Below are 22,688 nucleotides of genomic sequence, written 5' to 3'. Positions count from 1 at the left end.
ATTACTTTGGGCAGTATGGCCATTTTTACAATATTGATTCTTCCTAACCATGAGCATGGAATGTTTTTCTATCTGTGTCCTCTCTTATTTCCTTGATCAATGATTTGTAGTTTTTCTTGAACAGGTCTTTTACATCCTTTGTTAGGTGTATTCCCAAGTATTTTATTATCTTTGTAGTAATTGTAAATGGGATTTAACTCATGATTTGGCTGTTTGTTGTTGGTGTATAGGAATGCTTGTGATTTCTGCATGTTGATTTTGTATCCTGAGACTTTGCCGAAGTTGCTTATCAGCTTAAGGAGGTTTAGAACTGAGACAATGGGGTCTTCTAAATATATGATCATGTCCTCTGAAAATCAGGACAATTTGACTTCTTCTTTTCCTACTTGAATGCCCTTTATTACTTTTTCTTGCCTAATTGCTCTGGCTAGAACTTCGAATACTATATTGAATAGGAGTGGTGAGAGAGAGTATCCTTGTCTCGTACCAGTTTTTAAAGGGAATACTTTTGGTTTTTGTCCATTTGATGTGATATTGGCTGTGGGTTTGTCATAAATAACTTTTATTATTTTGAGATACATTGCATCAATACCTAGTTTATTGAGAGTTTTTAGCATAAAGAGATGCTGAATTTTGTCTAAGGCCTTCTCTGCATCTTTTGAGATAATCTTGTGGTTTTTGTCTTTGGTTCTGTTTATGTAGTGAATTACATTTATAGATTTGTGTCTGTTGAACCAGCCTTGCATCCCTGGGATGAAGCCTACTTGATCGTGATGGATAAGCTTCTTGATGTGCTGTTGGATTTGGTTTGCCAGTATTTTATTGAAGATTTTTGCACCAATGTTCATCATGGATATTGGCCTGAAGTTTTCTTTTTTAGCTGTGTCTCTGCCAGGTTTTGGTATCAGGATGATGTTAGTCTCATAAAATGATTTGGGAAAGATTCCCTCTTTCTGTGTTGTTTGGAATAGTTTTAATAGGAATGGTACCAGCTCCTCTTTGTACATCTGGTAGAATTCTTCTGTGAACCCTTCTGGACCTGGACTTTTTTTGATTGGTAGGCTATTAATTGCTGCCTCTACTTCAGCTCTTGTTATTGGTCTATTCAGGGTTTCAACTTATTCCTGGCTTAGTCTTGAGAGTGTGCAAGTATCCAGGAATTTATCCATTTCTTCTAGATTTACTGGTTTTTGTGCATAGAGCTGTTTGTAGTAATCTCTGATGGTAGTTTGCATTTCTGAGGAATTGGTGGTGATCTTCCCTTTATTATTTTTTATTGCATCTATTCTATTGTTCTGTTTTTTCTTTTATATTATTCTAGCTAACAGTTTGTCTATTTTGTTGATCTTTTCAAAAAACCAGCTGCTGGATTTATTTAATTTTTTGAAGGGTTCTTCATGTCTCTGTTTCCTTTAGTTCTGCTCTGATCTTAGTTATTTTTTGTCTTCTACTTGCTTTTGAGTTTTTTTGATCTTGCTCCTCTAGCTCTTTCAATTTTGATGATAGGGTGTTGATTTTAGACCTTTCCTTGTTTCTCATGTGGGAATTTATTGTTACAAATTTCCCTCTAGACACTGCTTTAAATATGTCCCATAGATTTTGGTACATTGTATATTGTATTTCTGCCTTCATTTCATTGTTTATCCACTCATCATTCAGGAGCAAGTTGTTCAGTTTCCATGTGATTGTGCAGTTGTGCAGTTGAATGATTTTCTTAATCCTGAGTTCTGATTTGATTGCGTTGTGGTCTGAGAGACTGGTTGTTATGATTTCCATTCTTTTGCATTTGCTGAGGAGTGATTTACTTCCAATTATGTGGCCAATTTTAGAGTAAATGTGATGTGGTGCTGAGAAGAATGTGTATTCTGTGGATTTGGGGTGGAGTGTCCTGTAAATGTCTATTAGGTCTGCTTGGTCCAGGTCTGCATTCAAGTCCTGGATATCCTTGTTGACTTTCTGTCTCATTGATCTGTCCAATATTGTCAGTGGAGTGTTAAAGTCTCCCACTATTATTATGTGAGAGTCTAAGTCTCCTTGTTGGTCATTAAGAACTTGCTTTATGTATCTGGGTGCTCCTGCATTGGGTGCATATATATTTAGGATAGTTAGCTCTTCTTGTTGCATTGATCCTTTTACCATTAAGTAATGCCCTTCTTTGTATCTTTTGATCTTTGTTGATTTAAAGTCCATTTTATCAGAGACTAGGATTGCTACCCCTGCTTTTTTTGTTTTTTTGCTCTCCATTTGCTTGGTAAATCTTCTTTCATCCCTATATTTTGAGCTTGTGTGAGTCTTTGCACATGAGATGGGTCTCCTGAATACAGCACATTGATGGGTCTTGACTTTTCATCCAATTTGCCAGTCTTTGTCTTTTGACTGGGGCATTTAGGCCATTTACATTGAACATTAATATTGTTATGTTTGAATTTGATCCTGCCATTTTGCTACTGGCTGTTGGTTTTGCCTGTTAATTGACACGGTTTCTTCATTGCATCATTGTTTATCATTTGGTACATTTTTGCAGTGGCTGGTACTGATTGTTCCTTTCCATTTTAATACTTCCTTCAGGAGCTCTTGTAAGGCAGGTCTTGTAGCAATGAAATCTCAGCAATTGCTTGTCCATAAAGGATTTTATTTCTCCTTCACTTATGAAGCTTAGTTTGGCTGGATATGAAATTCTGTGTTGAAAGTTCTTTTCTGTAAGGATGTTGAATATTGGCCCCCACTCCCTTCTAGCTTGCAGGGCTTCTGCTGAAAGAGCTGCTAGAAATCTGATGGTCTTTCCTTGGTGGGTTACTCAACCTTTCTCTCTGGTCTTCCCCTGGAGTTTATTTACAGGTGAGTTTAGTCCTGCCTTCCCAATGGCATCTCTCCTTCCCTGAGCTCAATCTACCGGTTAGAGTCAAACTGGTGTATTCGCTGTGAAGTTCTCTATTGCGTGGCTTCAGTTTGAGTTTTGTGGGGGTAGGGCCTGCCAAGCCTTATGGCCTGTTTCTCTGCTTTCAACTCTGCCTCTTTCTGTGGGATGGGTAGCTCCGTCTTGCTGGTGTTAATCCAGACTTCCTCCCAGGTTTGTGCCAACACCTTGCAGCACCAGGCAGGAGCCATTGCTCAGATTTCCATTGACAGTCCATGGCACCCGTCAGTCCAGCGGAGCTCCCATGGACTGTGGGTTACAGGAGGGAAGAGGGAAGCACAGGATCCAAATCAGAGCACCAAGGGGGTGAAGTTCCTGACAGTCCGAGCTGGCTGCACGTTCCAGGTGGGGATGCGCCCCGCCCTGTGTCAGTTTGCCTTCCCTGGGTGGCTCTCACCCTGCTTCGGCTGGCCTTCTCTGGGCTATTTTCATGTCCTACCAGTCCCACCGAAAGGAACCCAGTGCCTCACTTGGAATTGTGAAGTCCTCTAGCCCTCTGCATCTCATTCACTAGGAGCTGCATTCCGGTGTTCCCTCCTCTCGGCCATCTTGATGCCCAGCTCTTCCCCATTTATTTTTCTTTCTGTCTTATGATTTTAACTGGGACTCTGTAGGCAGCACATGATGGATATTGCATTTCTGTTATTCCAAACTGATAATCCATCTTTTAATTGATGAGTATAATACATTTAAATTTATTACGATAACTCATATAATCATTCCTACCACTTTCTTTTCTATTTGTCATCTTTTTTCCTCTGCTTCATTCTGTTTACCTGAGTTCTGTTTTTTTAATGAAGCCTTCCCAGTTTTCTTCATTTTCCTTTGCTTGGTGGAAAGCTATAGAATATATTTCTATTTTTGTAGTGATTATCCACCATTTCTTAACATCCAGCCACGTTGGCTCCTTTGCCACTTGTCTTAGTCTGTTTTGTGCTGCTGTAACAGAATACCTGAAACTGGGTGATTTATAAAGAACAGAAATGTATTCTCTCACAATTCCATAGGCTGGGACATCCAGGATCAAGACACCAGCATCTGGTGAGGGCTTTCTTGATGCATCCTCATGTGATAAAAGGTGGAAGGGCAAGAAAGGGAATGAATGCTATGTCTCACATGACACAAGAGCAGAGGAGATGAACCCAACCCAGCAAATATTTTTTTTTTTTTTTTTTTTTTTTTTTAGACAAGATTTCACTCTGTCACCCAGGCCAGAGTGCAGTGGTCCAATCACAGCTCACTGCAGCTTCAGCCTCCCTGTGTTCCAGTGATCTTCCCACCTCAGCCTCCCAGGTAGCTGGGATTATGGATAAACATAACCACTCCCAGCTAATTTTTTGTATTTTTTGTAGAGACAGAGTTTCACTGTGTTGCGCCCAGGCTGGTCTCTAACTCCTGGACTTAAAGGATCTTCCCACCTTGTCCTCCCAAATTGCTAAGATTACAGGTGTGAGTGGCCACGACTGGCCACAAATCCTCTCATGGCAGCATTAATCTATTCATTAGACTAGAGCCGTCAAATTCCAAGCAACTTCCAAAAGGCCCCATTTTGCAACATTGTTGCACTGGGGATTAAGTTTCCAATACCTGAATCTAGGGGGACACATTCAAACCATAGGGCCACTCTTCAGGAACCCCAGCCTTCCTCCTGCCTCATGCCTTTACACTTGCTCTACTTAATGTGTTGTTTTCCTCCCTCATTCACTTTTAACAAAGCTTCAGTTATTCAGTGTTTCTGTCATCCTTCTTAATATGTTAGTGATCTGAGACGTACTCTTTGGTACCACATCTTAGGTTACCCATAAAAGATCTTTCTTCCCATTTTGAGGAGTAGCCTACATCTCAGTATACTTCTGAACCAATTCGCCAGACCTTGGGTTTGTATTCACTCAAACCAAAGTAAAGTATAATTTGGACACTTTCTCTTTAAAACAAAATCTTATGAATACTAAGAATTTTAAGATCATTTTACGCCTGTTATTTTTCACACATCTTTGCTCCCTTCACTTAACACATAACAACAGTTTCTGAAACTCCCATTTTCAAGGGTTACTTCCTAAACGTGTGGTAGGAAAGTTAAGATTTTTTTTTCCCAATCAATTTTCTGCCTAGTTTCACAAAGGGTCTAGAAGAGCTGTCAGTAGGATAACCAAAACAAGGCTAAAGCGTTCTACAGGCAACAAAGAGAAAGAGATAATTATAATAGAAAACCAAAACTAAAGGGCACTAATAGAGTGGGGCACTGTTCTTGGCTAACCAACTAACAGTATTTCTGGTTTAGGATGAAGCCTGTAACAGTATGAGGATGAGCCTTGTTTTAGACTGGATGTCAGGACTGTGGGAATGCGGAAGGGTGCCTGCCAGAATTGCTTATTCAAGTCTGAGCCTCATTGATACTGAGTTCTTGTCTCTTTGCTGGATAGCACCTTTAGTTGCTTCTCATGCCATCTTGTAGAGCAATCAGGAGACTCTTTCATGAGCTAGGAAGAGGTACTATATAAAGGGAATTCCTTGATCTATAAAATACAATAAAGTGAACGGCCTGTAATTCAGAAGCTGTAATTCGCCCGGTTATCAGTGGTGATTTATTTCCTAGTTCTTCTCAATGGAAATTCTACACACAACTGAGTTCCCAAATTGTTTCATTTGTTATGGATTCTAATGGCTGGGGCCAGCATCTTCCCTGTGATCCTTAATTGTCTTATTAAAAACAGACGGAAAGTTGCTTATGAAAGGACCTAAATGTATAGATACATTATCTGACTCATTTTTTTTACCCCCTTGATTTCACCATAATTTCAGAGAAGTTTACCACAGAAAAACATTTGATCCCAAACACTTGGCTGGGCATGGTGGCTCACGCGTGTAATCCAAGCATTTTGGGAAGCCAACGTGGGCAGGAGTTTGAGACCAGCCTGGCCAACATGATGAAACCCTGTCCCTACCAAAAATTAGCCAGGCATGATGGCACGTGTCTGTAATCCCAGCTACTCAGGAGGCTGAAGCAGGAGAATAACTTGAACCCAGGAGATAAAGGTCTCAGTGAGCAGAGATAGTGCTACTGCACTCCAGCCAGAGTGACAAAATGAGACTCTATCTCAAAAAAAAAAAAAAAAAAAAAAAAAAATTACTCTCAAATTATCCAGTTCATAGAATACAGAAAGGAAAATGGTTGTTTCCAAGGGCTGAGGGGAAGGAGAATGGGAAGTAAGTGGTTAATGAGTACAGAGTTTTAGTACAGGAAGATGAAAGAAGTTCTGGAGATGGACAGTGCTTGTAGTTGCATAACACTGTGAATGTATTTAATGCTGCTGAAAATGGTAAAAATGATACATTTTATATTCTGTATATTTTACCACAAAATAAATAAACACCTACATACATAAAATAGCTCTCAGGAATTGGAGCAGTCCCTTCAAAGACCACATAGCCTTTCCTTGGCTGGGGACGAACGTGGGCACATTAACTTCTCTTGCACAGACCCAAGGGGAAAGAAATTCACCAGGCCTGAGTTAGTTCCCATAATCCTCATTGCATAACATATGCACATAACATTCAAAGCATTCAATGTATGCACATTACTCAATAATGTAGTTGATTTTTGCCTTCTTTGGAGTTCGAACTGATCCATGTGACTTTCACGATTAAGCAGCCACTCTGGCCTATTTAGTATTTAAGGTTTTATCAGGAATTGCAAGCTCAAAGACTGAACTGTGACCACACTGCTCATTGCTTCATCGAACACATAGGACAGAGTGTAATCCTTTGACTAGTTTGTGGAGACAGTGGGGTGAAATGGATAGAGAATGAGCTTTGAAGTCAGACCTAAATGTAAATCTTGGCTCAGCCCTTTACTCCTCGGCGATCAAATAGTTTATAATTCTGCTGATACCCATTTTTCATGATTTTGTATTTGCAAATGTGCCTACTTGCCAAAATTTATTTGTAACCCCAAAATCAATACTTGCAGGAGTACTTTCATCGTCATTTGCAGGCTTTGCTTATAATCTCAAAATAAGCACTTGCAACATTCACTGTCATTAACAGGCATACACAGAGTGATAAAAAATTTGAGTTGCCCGGTACATACATGACCAGCTGAGGTGGAATAGCTAACTCTATGCCTTCTCACTCCAGCTCACAAACTGAATCAACAAGTAGTCTATTTAGGGCCACATTTTTGCATCTTATGCTTTGTGTTGGTGATTTCACTGTTTAAAATAGCCCTAAGCATAGTGAAGTGCCATCTAGCGTTTCTGAAAGCAAGAAGGCTGTGATGTGCTTTATAGAGAACATATGTATGTTGGATAATCTTCAGGCATGAGTTATAGTGCTGTTGGCCATGAGTTCAGTATTAATGAATCAACAATACATATTAAGTAAGTTGCCCTTAAACAGAAACACACATGAAACAAGGTTACGGATTCATTGGTTAACAACAATGTTGGGACCAGAGGCTCATAGGAACCTAGCCCTATATTTCTCCTAGAAGGAATGTTCAGTAGTCAGAAATTCAGTGCTGTGACTTTGTAGCACATAACTGCCATGAATAGAGAGAATCCCTTGTATTTACCTTTGCAAAATGTAATATCCTGCTCACATAGTCCTCCATTCTTTCCCTGCTGTGGCAGGGATTAAGGCTATTTACAAAAGGTTCATTCCCTCTTCTTCCAGGCACAAAGTGGGAATGTGCTTTCTCAGTCCCTTTAAAGTTAGGCATGTCCATGAGACTTGCTTTCACCAATGAAATGTGAACTGAACTCAGATGCATTGTATCAAGGAAAAAGCTTTTCACTGCCAGTGTTGAGCTCCAGCCTTCCTTTTCTCTGCTGCCATCATGATGGAGGCATAATCTCCATGTGGAGCCCCCATTACCTGGGTCTCTGCCTACCTATAGGAGGATACAGCATGAGACAGAAAAAAAAAAAAAGACATGGTATAGATAAGGGTTTAAGATACAGAAGACATAAAGAACGCCTACAGTTCAACAAAAAGACAACTCAATTAAAAGATGACCAAAGGACTTCAGTAAACATTTCTCCAAAGGTGATATGCAGTCAGCTGATAAGCACATGAAAAGATGTCGAACATCATTAGTCATGAATATAACGCCAACCCAAACCACGGTCAGATACTGCTTCACACCTGTGAAGATGGTTATAATTTTAACAATTGGAAGATAAATGTTGGTAAGGATGTGGAAAAACTGGAATTTCTGTGTCTTGCTGGTGGTAATAGAAAACGATGCAGCCACTTTGGAACACTGTTTGGCAGTTCCTCTAAAAGATAAAGAGAATTACTATGTCATCTAGCAATTTCACTCCTAGGTATATATGCAGTGTAATTGAAAGCAAAGACTCGAATATAATTGTACACCAGTGTTCACTGAAGCATTATTCTCAGTATTCAAAAGGTAAAAACAACCCAAGTTCTATCAACAGATAAAACAGATAAACAAAATGTGGTATATACATGCAGTGAAATAATAGCCACAAGCAAAGTTCTGACACAAGCTACAACAGAAATTAGCCTTGGAAACATTACACTAGGTAAAATAAGCAGACGCAAAGGACGAATGTTGCGTGATTCCATGTATATGAAGTATCTAGACTAGGCACATTCATAGAGACAGACAGTAAATTAGAGGTTACCAGGGGCTGAGGGAAGGAGAAATGGAGAATTATTATTTATATGGTGTTAGATTTGCCATTTTAACCATTACATATATAACAATAAAAATTTTAATTAAAAAACAATGCGGTATGAAACTAGTGATATTTTGGTGGTGTTTGAGATATTATGGCATAATCTAGCTCATCCATACCAAACCTTCTTTCCTGTCTGTTTCTCTGTGGCATAATATAATCCCTTGAGGGATTTATGGCTATATGTAATCTATAACCCGCAGTCCAAGGTATTACCTTCACTGATCTTTTGACGTTTTGGAACAGGAAAGACCAAACTCTCACAATTATTTCTGTTTCATTTGAAAGTTAGTAGGCAAGGCAAGTTACTCAGGCTGAAAGTAGCCATGGTAGTAAGAAACATATCCTTTGTAATGTATAAGTGAGTTCCTTGATTTTCATATTTTCTGGTGATTAATCATTTATTTAATGTGCAGAAATGAAACTGCCTTAAATGAACTGACTTGAAACAAAGGTCACCTGTATTTTAAAATGGGTTTCCAACAATGTCCTGTGATCAGCAAGCTCTGGTCTCTTGAAAAAAGAATTCTTTCTTTGGATTATAGTATGTTTCATTATGAATCCCTTTGACACTTGAAAACTTGAACTGGTCCTAGAATTTCTTCTGTGTTTGCCTTCTAAATTCTATTCAAACTGGCTTTGCCTAACCCTGTGAAAGTAATACTAATAATAGAGAGGGATAATGGACTAATTATGTTATATGTGAAGTGCAGAATCAAAAACAATGATTTAAAACATGCATAAAAGATACCATGTAGGACACTCCTAAGGACTCCATATAAGGTAGAGATAACTCAAAATTCAGATGTTCTTTGGAGACACAGATTGCTAGGTATCACCCAGTATTAGCATCTCCTTCTTTCTGACTAACAGAACCTGATCGTATTCTGGGCAACAGTATGTCCTGCTAAGGGCTGTGTTTCCTAGCTTCCCTTGCAGTTAATCCTATCCAAGGGATTATAAATAGGAGATTAGAACTGCTAGTAATTCTCTTTAAATGTTGTTGATCCAACTGCCTCTTACCTTACCCACCTTCTTACCTGGAACATGAATGTGATGGTTGGGACTCCAGTAGCTCTTTTGCAATTTGGAGAATAGATATCACTAACACATGGGATGGTGGGTACAGAAAGATAGGAAGAGACAAGATGCTTCATAGTTTTTATAAAATGCCAACCCAGTCCTGGACCACTGTTCTCAGGTCATGATTACTAGTAGCCCGAAGCAATTTTAATTTCTAGTTTTATTGTTATTTTTAATAATAATAAAACTGATCTGACAATTATATACAGCCTTATGGTTCACAGTGTATTGTCATTCTTTTGTCACTTTATTTTAAAATGTGTTTATTTTTATTATATTTTAAACACTTCAGCAAAAAAAAATTGTAATAATTCAAAATGCAATCCCTGAATTCGCTAAATATCCTGTATAATCAATTACACCAATCAATATCTAGAAATGTATGTAGATGTAATGAACAATATGGCTAAACTATGAATCTAAGGGAACTTAAAGCTGTGATCTCTGTTAACTTAAAAAAATTCAGTTTCATAAAAAAAAAATTCAAGAAGAGAATTTCAAGACCCTTGATCAGAAGCTTTTAATGCTTGTTGTACCACTTCGGTGTAGACAAAGATTCAAGTAAGGCTAAGAAAGAAGAGTATTCTCATTGAAGACATGATCTGAGAAATAGGTTAACTAGTGTTCTACAGAAACTAACTAGCTAGCCCTCAAGATATTTTCAATAAAGGACTCCTTATACTAGCAACTAACCATGTTTAAAAAACCTTAGTCAGTATTACAAAAATAAAACATTTAGAGTAATATTTATGAATATACACATAATAGCTTGCTTGCCTTCTACAAATAATCATCTTTGAAATGCTAAAATCAGGTTCTAACTGGGGTTCCTCTCTGGGGTGAGAAGGTGCAGATACACATGGGGTGATCTACTGATTTACCTTCTCAAAATATTCTTTGGAAAGAGTTGGATTTGGCTTGATTGTAGGAGACTTCAGTGTCCAGTTTGCTGAGCAGACTTCTCCATGGGTTTTTTACAAACTGAATGCCTTCACCAGGCAGAGGGTCTCTCTCATGCTTTAGCCCACTGGTAGGTCATTGACACTCAAATGCTTGGTAACTTCCTGGGGGTCAATTATGAAGACTCCTCTTAGTACAAGACAATGACCTTCTAATAGCACACCATAGTCTTGGGAAATGTGTTGAGTTAAATCTGACAAGTGTGATGTTCATGTGGCCCAAACCACCATTCTTTCTTGGTACATGTATCCAGGCAAGGTGGCTAAAGTGGGAATCCACTGAGTCTGCAACAACTTCACAGTTCACTTTGTAAAGTTCATTGTCTTTATCACTAAAAGCAAGAAATTGTTGTGGACGCACAAGGTGAAATCCAAAGGACAGAAGAAAAGAGCCAAGTATTTCCCCCTTATAATCATCAAGGCATCGATCTTTGACCTCTCCATTGACAGGCTGTCCCTTTAAAATAGAGTGACAGCAAGTGCATGATATGAATAAGTGGTGCCAAAGGCGAATTCCGCTCGACCAGAACCAGACCGCAGTGTGTTTCTCAAGCGTATTTTTCCTCAGAAGCCGCAGGCCTAAGGACTGCAGAGACGGGATAGTATGCACATGTCAGGCAACTGGAGCCAGGAACAACCTTCCCGCAACAGCCACCGTCTTCAGTGCATGCAGGAGTCATATTTTCCTCACTTTTAATCCTCACAATAACTCTATGAGATGAATACAATTAATCTAGCCCTAGAGATAAGGACACTGAAGCCCAGAGAAGGTAGATAACTTGGCCAAAGATGCACACTTAGAATTTGTCATTGTTAGGACTCAAACATTAAACATCGAATGCACTTTCTTTCTCCTACGCTGTAGGTAAATATTAGTTGATACTGGAGTAGTTACCCCAAAAGTGGAGAATCTTTTTTTCTCTATTAAGAACCACTGACCTTCCAGAACACAGTTTGATAACAACATGCTAGCATAAAATAGGAGTTTTATTAAGGTTTGGGTCGGGATTTTGTTGTTGTTTTTCTTCTTCATGGGGAACTACACTGTGTTTAACTCACATTGTCTTTACTTTGAGAAAACAAAACACCTGCCAATACATAAATGATTGTGAGTGTTCATCAGTTCTGTACTATGCCTGGGAGTTTAGAAGGAAAACAGGAAGAGGGAAAAGAAAAGCGTAGTGTAGAGAAAGGGCAGAATTCTGGATATTTGAGAAAGCCTGGAGACAGAAGAGCTGTGACTACTCTGAAGTATGTGTCAGCTGAGATAGACAACTTGGCTTAATGTGTGATCCGCTGGGACTATTGCAGATGGACAGAGTTGGGCCACAGATAAGTGGTCGTCAGACTCTTTGAAGTGCTCTTTAGCAGTTTAATCTCCTTTACAGCTCTTCTACTGCTCTTTTTACTTTTTAAAAGAGAATTTGCCAAGGATACTGACCATTTAAGCTTCTGACAGTGATGTGCTAGAGCCAGCCTCGTACTGCCTTGCAAGAGCCATTTGGTCCATTTTCAGGAATTTTGTAAATCAGTTGTTAAATATAGCCATTATGAAAATGTAGTTATATAAACTTAGTTAGATGCATTATAATTTTTAAAGATGATAAATACTTGAAATTCATCACTTCCTAATTACTTTATCATATTCCACTATTATCTATGCCCTTGAGATGGTTTTGCCTATATAGCTGTATGGTGGGAGTACTGTGTCATGGGATGTTATGTGTATCTCTTCCCAATTCCAAATCCAGTGGCATCACATTGGTAGCTTGAATGTGGATCACATTGGGATCACATACCCTGTGGAAATTGGCGAATGCTGCAAATCAGTACCTGACTTACACTTATCTTATACCCTCTGCCAAACATAACCTCTTTCCACTTAAGAGTGGTTTCTTATTCATGTGTATGTTCTTTCCCCACAAGCACTCAACAGTTCCTTAGGCTTATGTGTCACAGATAACAGACAAGAATCCACAGACTAGGTGGCTTAAACAACAGAAATTTATTTTCTCACAGTTCTGGAGTCCAAAAGCTCAAGATCAAGGTGTCAGGAACGCTGATTTCTGCTGAGGCTTTTTCTTCCTGGCTTGCAGATGGCCTTTTCTCTGTGCCTGCTGCTGGTTATCTCTTCCTCTCTTCCTCTTCGTACAAGGACCACAGTCTTATTTGAATAGGCCCCAGGCTTATGACCTCATTGAACCTTAATTACCTCCTTAAAGACCCTGTCTGCAAATATAATCACATATTATCACAAATATAATCACATATGGGGTTAGGGATTTGACATGTGAATCACAGAGGGTATACGATTCTGTTTATAACATAGACATTTATGAATTATGCATTAGACTGCTTCAAAGCCAAGAAATATAGAGGCTTCAGCCTGTGCCTCTCTCTGTGCTAGTTACACGGTATCATTTGAGCCTCTTATTAATGCTTCAAGATAGATATTATTGTCCCCATTTTACGGATGGAGATATTAACTTTCTACAAGATATGAAATCACTTGCCCAACTACATGCGGATGGTGTTAGATCCAGTATTTGAACCCAAACAATCTGACTCCCGAGTCCAAACACATGACCCGTATAGGAAACTGCCATCCTGTTTTTTTAATAAAAGGCAATCCTGAAAAAACTGTTGTCAAAAAGCATAAGCAACTGTTGGGGGAATTTTTAATAGGGCATATATGCAAATGTGTACACAATCTGCAAAGGATGTCTTGGTAAAATCAGGGTGAGGGAGTGTTAAATTTAAGTGTAGCTTAAGTAGAAAATGTTCAAACCCCAAGTTCTTCCATTTCTGCAACCTTTTCTTTGAGACAAGATAAAATAAATGTCAGATAATGCTCCGCACTTAACGGAAAGTATTTTCTAACTAAACATTAAAGTTTAATATTCTAAATAATAAACTAAGAGGATTGGAAAGAGTGGGCACGTGAGAGCTAACAGGCACAGAAGCAAAGCAACTCATGTGATTTCGAATTATAGTACCGGCTTAGGGCATAACATAATTATTTTCCTTAATTTGTTCAAACAAAGTTAACTCAACTTGAAAGAAATTCTCTGGCTTCAAATGCAAATGGGTGTTGCTTTTGCCACTTCCTCTGAAATAAACAGTACCTTGACAGTTTTTCCAGACATCCTACACTTAGCATCTCCTCCACCCACCCCACAGCACTAATCTTTGGTGAAAAAGCAAGTGCTTTGATGAAATGAAAGAGAAGCTTAATGAGTTTTACTCTGGTTCCTCTTGAAACCTCACTTATGTATTCTCTTGCTGTACGTGTTCATCTAGAGCCTCTAATAAGCCAGACCGCTAGAAAGATAAGGTTTTTTGAATACAGCATGCATCCATTCAACAAACACTTACTCAGTACCTAGTACATGCCAGACCCTCTTCTAGGGGTATATGGCAAACACAGTCCCAAATACTCGCATTCTAGAGGGAAGAGAAAGACAATGAACAAGTAGATCATTTGTCAGCCCTGGTAAGTTCTTTGACAAAACGCAGATTAAGAGTTTGACGGTGTTAGCACTGTTGGCATTTTGACGGGGATCATCCTTTGCTGTGGGGGCTGATCCATGCACTGTAGGACGTTTATCAGCGTCCCTGGCCTCTACCAACTATATATGCCAAGAGCAGCCCCCTCCCCAAGTTGAAAGAACAAAAATATCTTTAGATACAGATGTTGTCAAATATCTCTTGGAGGGTATTGTTACCCCCAGTTGAGAAGCAATAGGCTGGAGATTCAGGGATAGAAGTGCTAATTTATTAGGCTAGTCAGGGAAGGCAACTAAGGTGACCACTGAGCAAAGACCAGAAGAAAAGAGGATGACACCATGTAAATACCCGAGGGAAGAACCTCTCAGGCAGAGGGAATGTCTGGTATAAAGGCCATGAGGTGACACAAACAGCAAGGAGGTCATTGTGGGCAAAAGATCTGATCAAAAGGGTTATGGTAAGAGACACAGTCAGCCAGATTATAAGGAGGCAGGGTCATAGTGTTACAGTGAAGACTGGCTTTGCATCATAGAGGTGTGGGAGATCGTCCAAGGTTGTTTTTTGGGGTTTTGAGTTTTTGGGGCGTTTTTTTGTTTTTGAGATAGAATCTCTGTTACCCAGGCTGGAGTGCAATGGCGCAATTGCCACTCACTGCAGTCTCAACCTCCCAGGCTCAAGTGATCCTCCAGCTCAGCCTCCAGAGTAACTGGGACCACAGGTGTGTACCACCATAGCCTGGCTTTTTTTTTTTTTTTTTTTTTAATGTTTGTAGAGGCATGGTCTACCTATGTTTCCCAGGCCAGTCTCAAATTGCTGGGCTCAGGCAATCATCCTGCCTCAGCCTCCCAATGTGCTGGGATTACAGGCATGAGCCACTGCACCCAAACCATCCAGGGTTTTGAGCAGAGCAGTGACACACCCTCGTTTATATTCCAATAGAGTTGTTATTGCTGCTAAATGGAGACTCGGCTACAGAGGCACAAAGATGAAAGCTGGGTCCAGAAGCAGCCGCAGCAGGAGCTCAGGCGAGCACTTAAGTCATGGCTAGACTGGTCGGGCAGGGGTGGTAGAAAATGACTGGCTTCTGCATGTTTTGAACCTACATTCAACAAGAATTGCTGTTGAATTAGACATCAAGTGAACAAAAGAAAGGCGTCTTTGAAAGATTCTTCTTTGAAAATACTGCAAATGAGCTTTTATTTCTTATTTTGATCCTAATCCTAGGGGAGTTTAACATGATGGAGACATTGTTTAGGCATTAGGCATTAGACTGTTGTTTTCTAAATTGCTTCCTGAGTAAACCAATTAAAATTATAATGTGGGCTCCAGGAGAAAAAGGAAGAAGCCAAACTTGGTACAATTTCACCTCTTAAATGCCACTTAATGACACTTTTCTCCTATTGCTTGGGTAATGAAATTCTGGCGAGTAGGTGCAAAATGAACACAGGGACCCTCACGAGCAGCCCATCCCTATTTACTCACAGCTGTAATGCTACCTGATGGTCCCCCAGGTCCCCATTTGGGAACCACTGTGTGCTTTTTTAAAAACCACCACGTGCAGCAAATTCAGACAACGTCTTTCCCTTCTCTGTACAACCTGCCTTCTGAGATGCTCAGGTGCATTTTAGATATTACCTCCCCAAATTGAGGTAGATTAAACACGATTCCAAGCTTCTCAAACTGCAGGTGAGGGGGAATCATGATATAAAGGCCCAGTATTCAAATTAGTCCCTTGGTTAAGTTGGATTTTCATATAATCTTCTGAATGTGTCAGTTCATATCTGAGATTACACTTCAGGAGGGTTGGCCTTTACTTTGTGGTTGTGGTTGTCTTTTCCTTAAACTAGTGTTTCTTCCGGTGTGGCGTCAGGTGTTTGTCAAGAGTGCACAGTTCTGGCCCCCTTTTCAACCCAGAGGGATGAAAATGGCAGTTATCTTTTAAAAGGCCTCAGATGATTATAAAGTATGCTACTGTTTGAAAACCAGTGCTGTATCATTTAGGAATTGCATTCATTCCTAGCAACAGAGACTGTATATAAAGAAACAGTTTATTTCTCTTACTCATAAAAGAAGTTCAGAAAGAGGCAATCCGGGGTTGGTCTGGTGGCTCCATAGTATAAAAATAAAAGAATTTTAAAGTTCAGGCTCATAACTTTCTGTCCTTTTCTCAGGTTACAGCTTCCATTCCCATTTGTAAGGTACTTCATGGCACAAGATGGCTGCTGGAAGTCTAGCCATGGTGTTTATATTCTAGACAAGAAGATGAAAGATGGGGGAGTGGGCAAAAAAAAAAAAATGGTCCTGGCTGACAATTGCCTGGCCTACTTTAACAGAGCTCTCCCAGAAATCACACCCTTCCATGTCATCGGCCAGAATATATATGGCCACATGTAGCCACTAAGGAGGTGCAGAAATATCATTCTTAGCTGAGTATATTGATGCTGTCAGTAAAATGGAGGTATTCTTATTAAGGAAGAAAAAAAATAGATATAGGTGGGAAACCTTCTCTGCCAAAACTCCCTTATACCATCATGCCATGGTGTTGTGGAAAAACTGTGTCATTTGAAGATTTTTCACTTATTGTCTGTTCATTTTGGCTTTATTTGGGAGATGTATGTTGGTTATGAAGAATACCAAAGGCAAATATGTTCATCGTTTTCTGTGGTCAGCCATGCAGACCTATTGGGAATCTACTGTGTCTGGGTATGGTTTGGTTTTTTCTTCCGTCTTTCCCATCGATCTGCCATTCTCTTCAGTCTCTTTATTTCTTGATAAAAGAGAACAGAAGGAGAGGATGGGGAAGTCAAGCTCAAAGGTGGCTCTGTCACTTTTTAACTATGTGATTTTCAGTCTGTTGAGTGTGAAATACCCACCTCCATGGTGTGGGAAAAGTTTATGAAATACTGTATATTAAAATACTTCAAGCCTTAGGGTCACTCAATAAGTCAGGAGTTCTTTGGTCCCTTCCTTCATTCAGATTAGCCTTGTCCAACCCATGCTCCACAAGCCCCATTCAATCCAGGACAGCTTTGAATGCACCCCAACACAAATTCATAAACTTTCTTAAAATATCATGAGATTTTTGGGGGGATTTTTTTTTTAAGCTCAGCAGCTATCATTAGTGTTAGTGTATTTTATGTGTAGCCCAAGACAGTTCTTCTTCTTCCAGTGTGGCCCAAGGAAGCCAAAAGATTGGACTCCCGTCCCCATCTAGATGGTAAAGAACAATTGATTCTGAAATTGGTCAAGAAAATCTAACTACTTCTTTGTGGATTCCTGCTCTAAAAATATAAGGATGCTTTTGATACGGAATATGTTGCCACCCAAAAATGTGAGCACTTTGCCCTTAGGATTTCTTGTTCTTGCCAGAGCTGGTGGAATCCCCTGCTGAATCTTATATCTAGATATGGAAGGAGACACCTGAAAAATTGGGTGAGGTCGGCGGGACGCGGTGTCTCACACCTGTAATCCCAGCACTTTGGGAGGCTGAGGCAGGCGGATCACGAGGTCAAGAGATCAAGACCATCCTGGCCAACATGGTGAAACCCCATCTCTACTAAAAGTACAAAAAATTAGCCACGTGTGTTGGTGCCTGCCTGTAGTCCCAGCTACTCAGGAGGCTGAGGCAGGACAATTGCTTGAAACCAGAAAACGGAAGTTGCAGTGAGCCGGAATTATGCCACTGCACTCCAGCCTAGTGATAGAGCGGGACTCTGTCTCAAAAAAAAAAGGATGAGTTCCAACAAGTTCTCTCTCCTTTTCTGGGCTTCCTAGATTTCTTGAAGAAAATGGGAATCCTACCATTGGCCTGGCAATTGCATAAAGTTGTTTGTTGATGGCAAACAGTAGACAGTTCTAAAACTGAAAGTGTGGTCTCTGGACTAACGGCAGGACCTGAAGAGGAGTTAGAAATGCAGATTATAGGTCTCCACCCCAGGCCTACTAAATTAGACATCTCTCTTTTAACAAGCCTTCCAGGTGATTCTGATGCAAACTATAGTTTGAACCATTGCTCTAAATAAAGTGTTTTGCACACTTCTTTTTAAAAAATGAGCTTACTTTTAGTATGCTTGTCTCCCAAATACAGAGTCGTTGATTCTCCAGTCCCCATCTTTCTGCCCAGGCAGAAATGCTATCAAATGTGCAGTTCCTTCCAACACGCCTCATCTTTCCAGCTGGGTGAGGCTTTGCTTTGTAGACTTTATTTGCGCACTGACGAAAACGCTTGCGATCTGTCTGACATACACTGAAGTTACTGCCAAACCTTCCCTGTTGCAGAGTTACACCTTAAATAAAAGCCTTCAGCGATTTCATTTTAATAAGCCAGTTTATTGTGTTCAAAATGCTTTTGTTTAGGGGAAAGGTAGAGCCAGGGTGGAATCACAGGATGCCTTTATCTGGGAATATCTAAATGGAACAAAGTTTCTAGCACATCCAACAGACGTGCTTTTGAAGAAACATGCTCAGTACACACAGGATGAAAAATACAGTTATCAGCATAATGGGTAATAGCTTGGTAATGATCATCATTGACAAAGTTCTATTGGATTTGCTTATTTTCTCAAAAAAAAATGAACTAGTGAAACATGTTTGGACTAAAATGAACAATCTGCAGGATTTTCAGGAATTGTGCCAAATTCAATTTTTGTATTGCCAGAAAGTATACTCAGTATTTTCCCATTACCCTTGGTTTGCATGGTGTTTGTTTTGGGCTATGCAGTAGTTTTATTGTGGAGGATGCCAGAGAAAAATGCAGGCAGCGTTCCTGTATCCAGCCCGAGAATTGAGGAGAGCTGTTTCTCCCTCACTCCTGTCCATCTGTTAATCCTCTTTGCTTGATGAAACCTTGGAAAGTCCAGCATCTAAACACCAGGAGGAGATGCAAAGCTAACATTAGAGGAATGCGTGTTTTACCTGGACTTCTATGGGCTTTGAAGAAGATTGAAAGTCCTGAAAGGACTAACTCATTCTCCTTCCTCAGAGCAAGCCACATGACCTACCATGTGGCGTGGGAGCGATTTGGTAGGCTGTTAATTAATATTAACTGATTTATTTTAGAAATGGAGCGTCTTGCTATGTAGGTAAGTTCTTAAGTCATCCATCAAATTATTAGTAGCCTTGTGAGAAGCTATGCTAGCACATTCTATATTTGAGGAATTACTGGAATAATTTTGAATAGTTATCAGTAGGCTTGAATTATAAAAGGTGACAAAAGATGTCCAGGAAAGACAGAGCTGTGTTCCCAAAGAGTAATCACTGCCTCTGTTGACTTCAGAGTTCAGTCTTTAGGATGGATCTCAGCATACCAAGGAACTTATTTACTCCTTTCTCCAGAGTTCTCTATCACTTCACCTTCACTCAATCATGTTACATCGGGGTTCATTTATTCTCCAGTCTTCAAAGTATTTTGAATGTCTTTAATCTCATTTCTGAATCTGGACACTGCCTAAGACGGGGTAATCAGGAACCTTCTCTGGGGAACTTGGAATCGAGAAAAGCAAGTCACTCTAGGGCAGGCTGTTGAACTGATGCCGCGCAAACTCAAGTGTTTTGGGAAACCTTAACCTTTCAGAAGGTGAAAAGCGTTATCTGCAGGAAGAAAGCAGAGGTAAAAGGACACTGGGCTCAGAGAGAACAGAAACTTGGTACAATCACCTTCCAGTGGCACATTCTCTTTCTTCATGAGACCCTATTATATACAGGGCAAGGTTTCATTAAAAAAAAGAAAAGCACAATTTGCCATTTTCCCCATGAAGTCAAACTAGCTTTAATACCATTGTATTCCTTGCAGCCTATTTTTCTTGCTTTGACTAATCTAAGTGGCTTCAGGGTTTGGTCTCACTCTATAAGCCAGCAATGTTGCTACACATCCAAAAGTAGGCCTGATGCAGTGGCTCACACCAGTAATCCCAGCACTTTGGAAGGCCAAGGCAGGAGAATCACTTGAGCCCAGGAGTTCGAGACCAGCCTGGTCAACATTGCAAGACCCTCCTGCCTCTACAAAAAAATTTTCAAAATTAGCCAGGCATGTGGCATGTCCCGGTAGTTCTAGCTAGTCTGAGGTGGGAAGATCGCTTAAGCTCAGGAGGTCAAGGCTACAGGGAGCTATGATCACTCCACTGCACTCCAGCCTAAGTGGCAGAGCAAGACCTTGTCCAAGAAGCATCTGGATTGTTCCATATAGAGTAGGCCAGGCTTGATAGTGTAACCATTGACATGTATTCATGTTATTTATTGTCACTGAGAGCTGCATGCTTTGCCTACACTCTCATTTAATCCATCACACTCTTATGAGTATTTTGAAGAGCCACATAACTTGCTCAGGAACCCAGAGAGAGGAGACAACAGAGTCTTGACTCAGGGTTCAGATCCACCAGCCATGCTGAAAAGGGTGCAAGGATAATTCCAACTTGGGCCAGCCTTAGTATCAGAAAGGCTTGGTTCAAAGTACGGGTTCAAAAGGGCTCTCAGGCCTGACTGCTCTAGGCAATGGACAGAGAGTGTGTGAGTAATTAGAGGTGATTAAGAGGAGGGTCAGTGGAACTGCAACTAGACTCTGCACTTTCAAGCATCCACAGTAATTTATCTCATATTAGCAGTTCTCCCTAATGTTCTATAATGACAATGGGATGTGAGAATGACAAGATAATGTTGGAACCAGTCCTTTCTACAAGCGATCTTCTGACTTGGGAGTCAAAGCCCATTCCCCAAGACACAAGACTAGGCCTGCTTTTTTAAACCTGGCCTTTGTCTGATGAGGCGTATGGCACAGGGACTCTTCTGAGGATGGATTGCTATGCCAGTCTCTGATAGGCAAATTGCCAGCTTCTAATCCCAAACTAACTAGTGATCTGGGCTTTTGCTTCTTCTCAGACAGTACTGGTGAGGTGCCTTCAAAACCCGGAGCCATTCATTCCTGTCCCTGCACATAGCTCTCTGCCAGCTGCCTACAGGGAGGGGCCATGTAGCCCCTGCCTTTGCAAATCTAGCTAGTCTAGGACAAGAATTCTTTTTATAGTTGCCTCAGGGATTTGATTAAAAGGATGATAGGCTCATGATGGTGAATCCTTACCATCATTGGTTACGAAAATAAAGATAACTTTCACATTTTTTAAGGCCTCGTCATTACAAAGCCTTTTTACCCCTTCTTCTAACATTTATGACTTAGTTTCTGGAGATTAAAGTAGAGCTTTCGCAACTCTTCACCCCAGCATTCCCAAAACATGTGTTCATACCCACAGATCCTTAAATGCAAAGGAAATTAGACCAACTTTGTAGAATGTAACAAATATGATGAATTTGTTTTTATCTGGTTGGTGGGTTTTTTGTATGTTTTGTTTTGTCTTTGATTTTGTTTTTATTTTTTTTGGTGAGACAGAGTTTAACTCTGTAGCCCAGGCTGGAGTGCAGTGGTACGATTTCAGCTCACTGCAACCTCTGCCTCCCAAGTTCAAGCAGTTCTTCTGCCGTAGCCTTCAGAGTAGCTGGGATTACAGGCATGCACTACCAGGCTGAGCTAATTTTTGTATTTTTAGTAGAGACAAGGTTTCACTTTGTTGGCCAGGCTGGTCCCAAACTCTTGCCCTCAGGTGAACCACCCACCTCAGCCTCCCAAGGTGCTGGGATTACAGGTATGAGCCACCATGCCTGACCAAATATGATGAATTTGGAACCCCCAGTCTTCCATCTTCTCCATTTGATGAATGAATGCCTTGTTTCACAAAAGGTGATTATGTTGCTAAATAAGAGATACTTGAGAATATTTTCCATGATGTCATCTGGGCTTGTGGGATTTTGTGTGTGTGTGCCGCTCCCATATGACATACCTTCTGTATTAGCCAGTTGTTTCTTTCCCTAGTTTTGCACGTGGCTGAATGGTAGAATGTCTGTTTCCTTTTCTCAGGCAAAATTAGCTGCTTGGTGCTTTCCCCAGTTGTTGTTAAGGTTCAATGAGCCTCATAAAGTACAAGAATATGTCCTAACAGTCATAAATAGGAATGTTCCAGGGTGTGCAAAAATCCTCATGTTAATGACAATTTTTAATTACACGCTCTGTATCCCAGATTTAGTGAGTCTATTTCTGACCGATGTCAGCTGCTGCCTGCCTTACAAAAGACTTGAAACCTGGAGGGCTTTAAATGTAGGTGGAGGCTGAGGTACCTAGGAGTTTGCCGAGTGCCAAAGACGGGCTTTGACTCCATTGCCAAGGCAGGTGCTGACATATCCCTTCGGCTAGAGAGGCTCGTCACATGCTGGAGACTAACAGAGAAAATGGTAAAGCCAGCTCTCAGGGGAGTCTGCCGAGAAAGCCCTACCCTCTGGTTCACCAGCATGTTTGCTGAATTCTCTGCTTCTAGGAAAATTGACTGGCTTTGTTTTTCCCTCACAGAGAGAGGGAAAATTCCCAGATGTGGATGATTTGCCTGACCCTTGCTTTAAGGATGAATTTCTCTGCTTACCATAGGAAACTCATCTGCTGTTGACTTTCATAAAGGGTCAGGACTTCAGAAGTCAGTT

At 40.4% G+C, this 22,688-nt stretch overlaps 1 protein-coding gene and 1 pseudogene across 7 annotated transcripts in view; one reads left to right on the top strand and one right to left on the bottom strand.

Moving 5' to 3' along the window:
* Positions 1-22,688, top strand: part of PRICKLE2 (prickle planar cell polarity protein 2) — a 395,296-nt gene that overhangs the window by 295,254 nt on the left and 77,354 nt on the right. The window lies entirely within an intron of this gene.
* On the bottom strand, positions 10,575-22,504 carry LOC141585293 (thioredoxin-dependent peroxide reductase, mitochondrial pseudogene; annotated as a pseudogene).

Source organism: Saimiri boliviensis, chromosome 8 (genome assembly GCF_048565385.1).
Source record: "Saimiri boliviensis isolate mSaiBol1 chromosome 8, mSaiBol1.pri, whole genome shotgun sequence".
Lineage (NCBI taxonomy): Eukaryota > Metazoa > Chordata > Mammalia > Primates > Cebidae > Saimiri > Saimiri boliviensis.
Note: the sequence above shows the minus strand (reverse complement) of the source record. Positions and strands in the feature narration are given on the sequence as shown.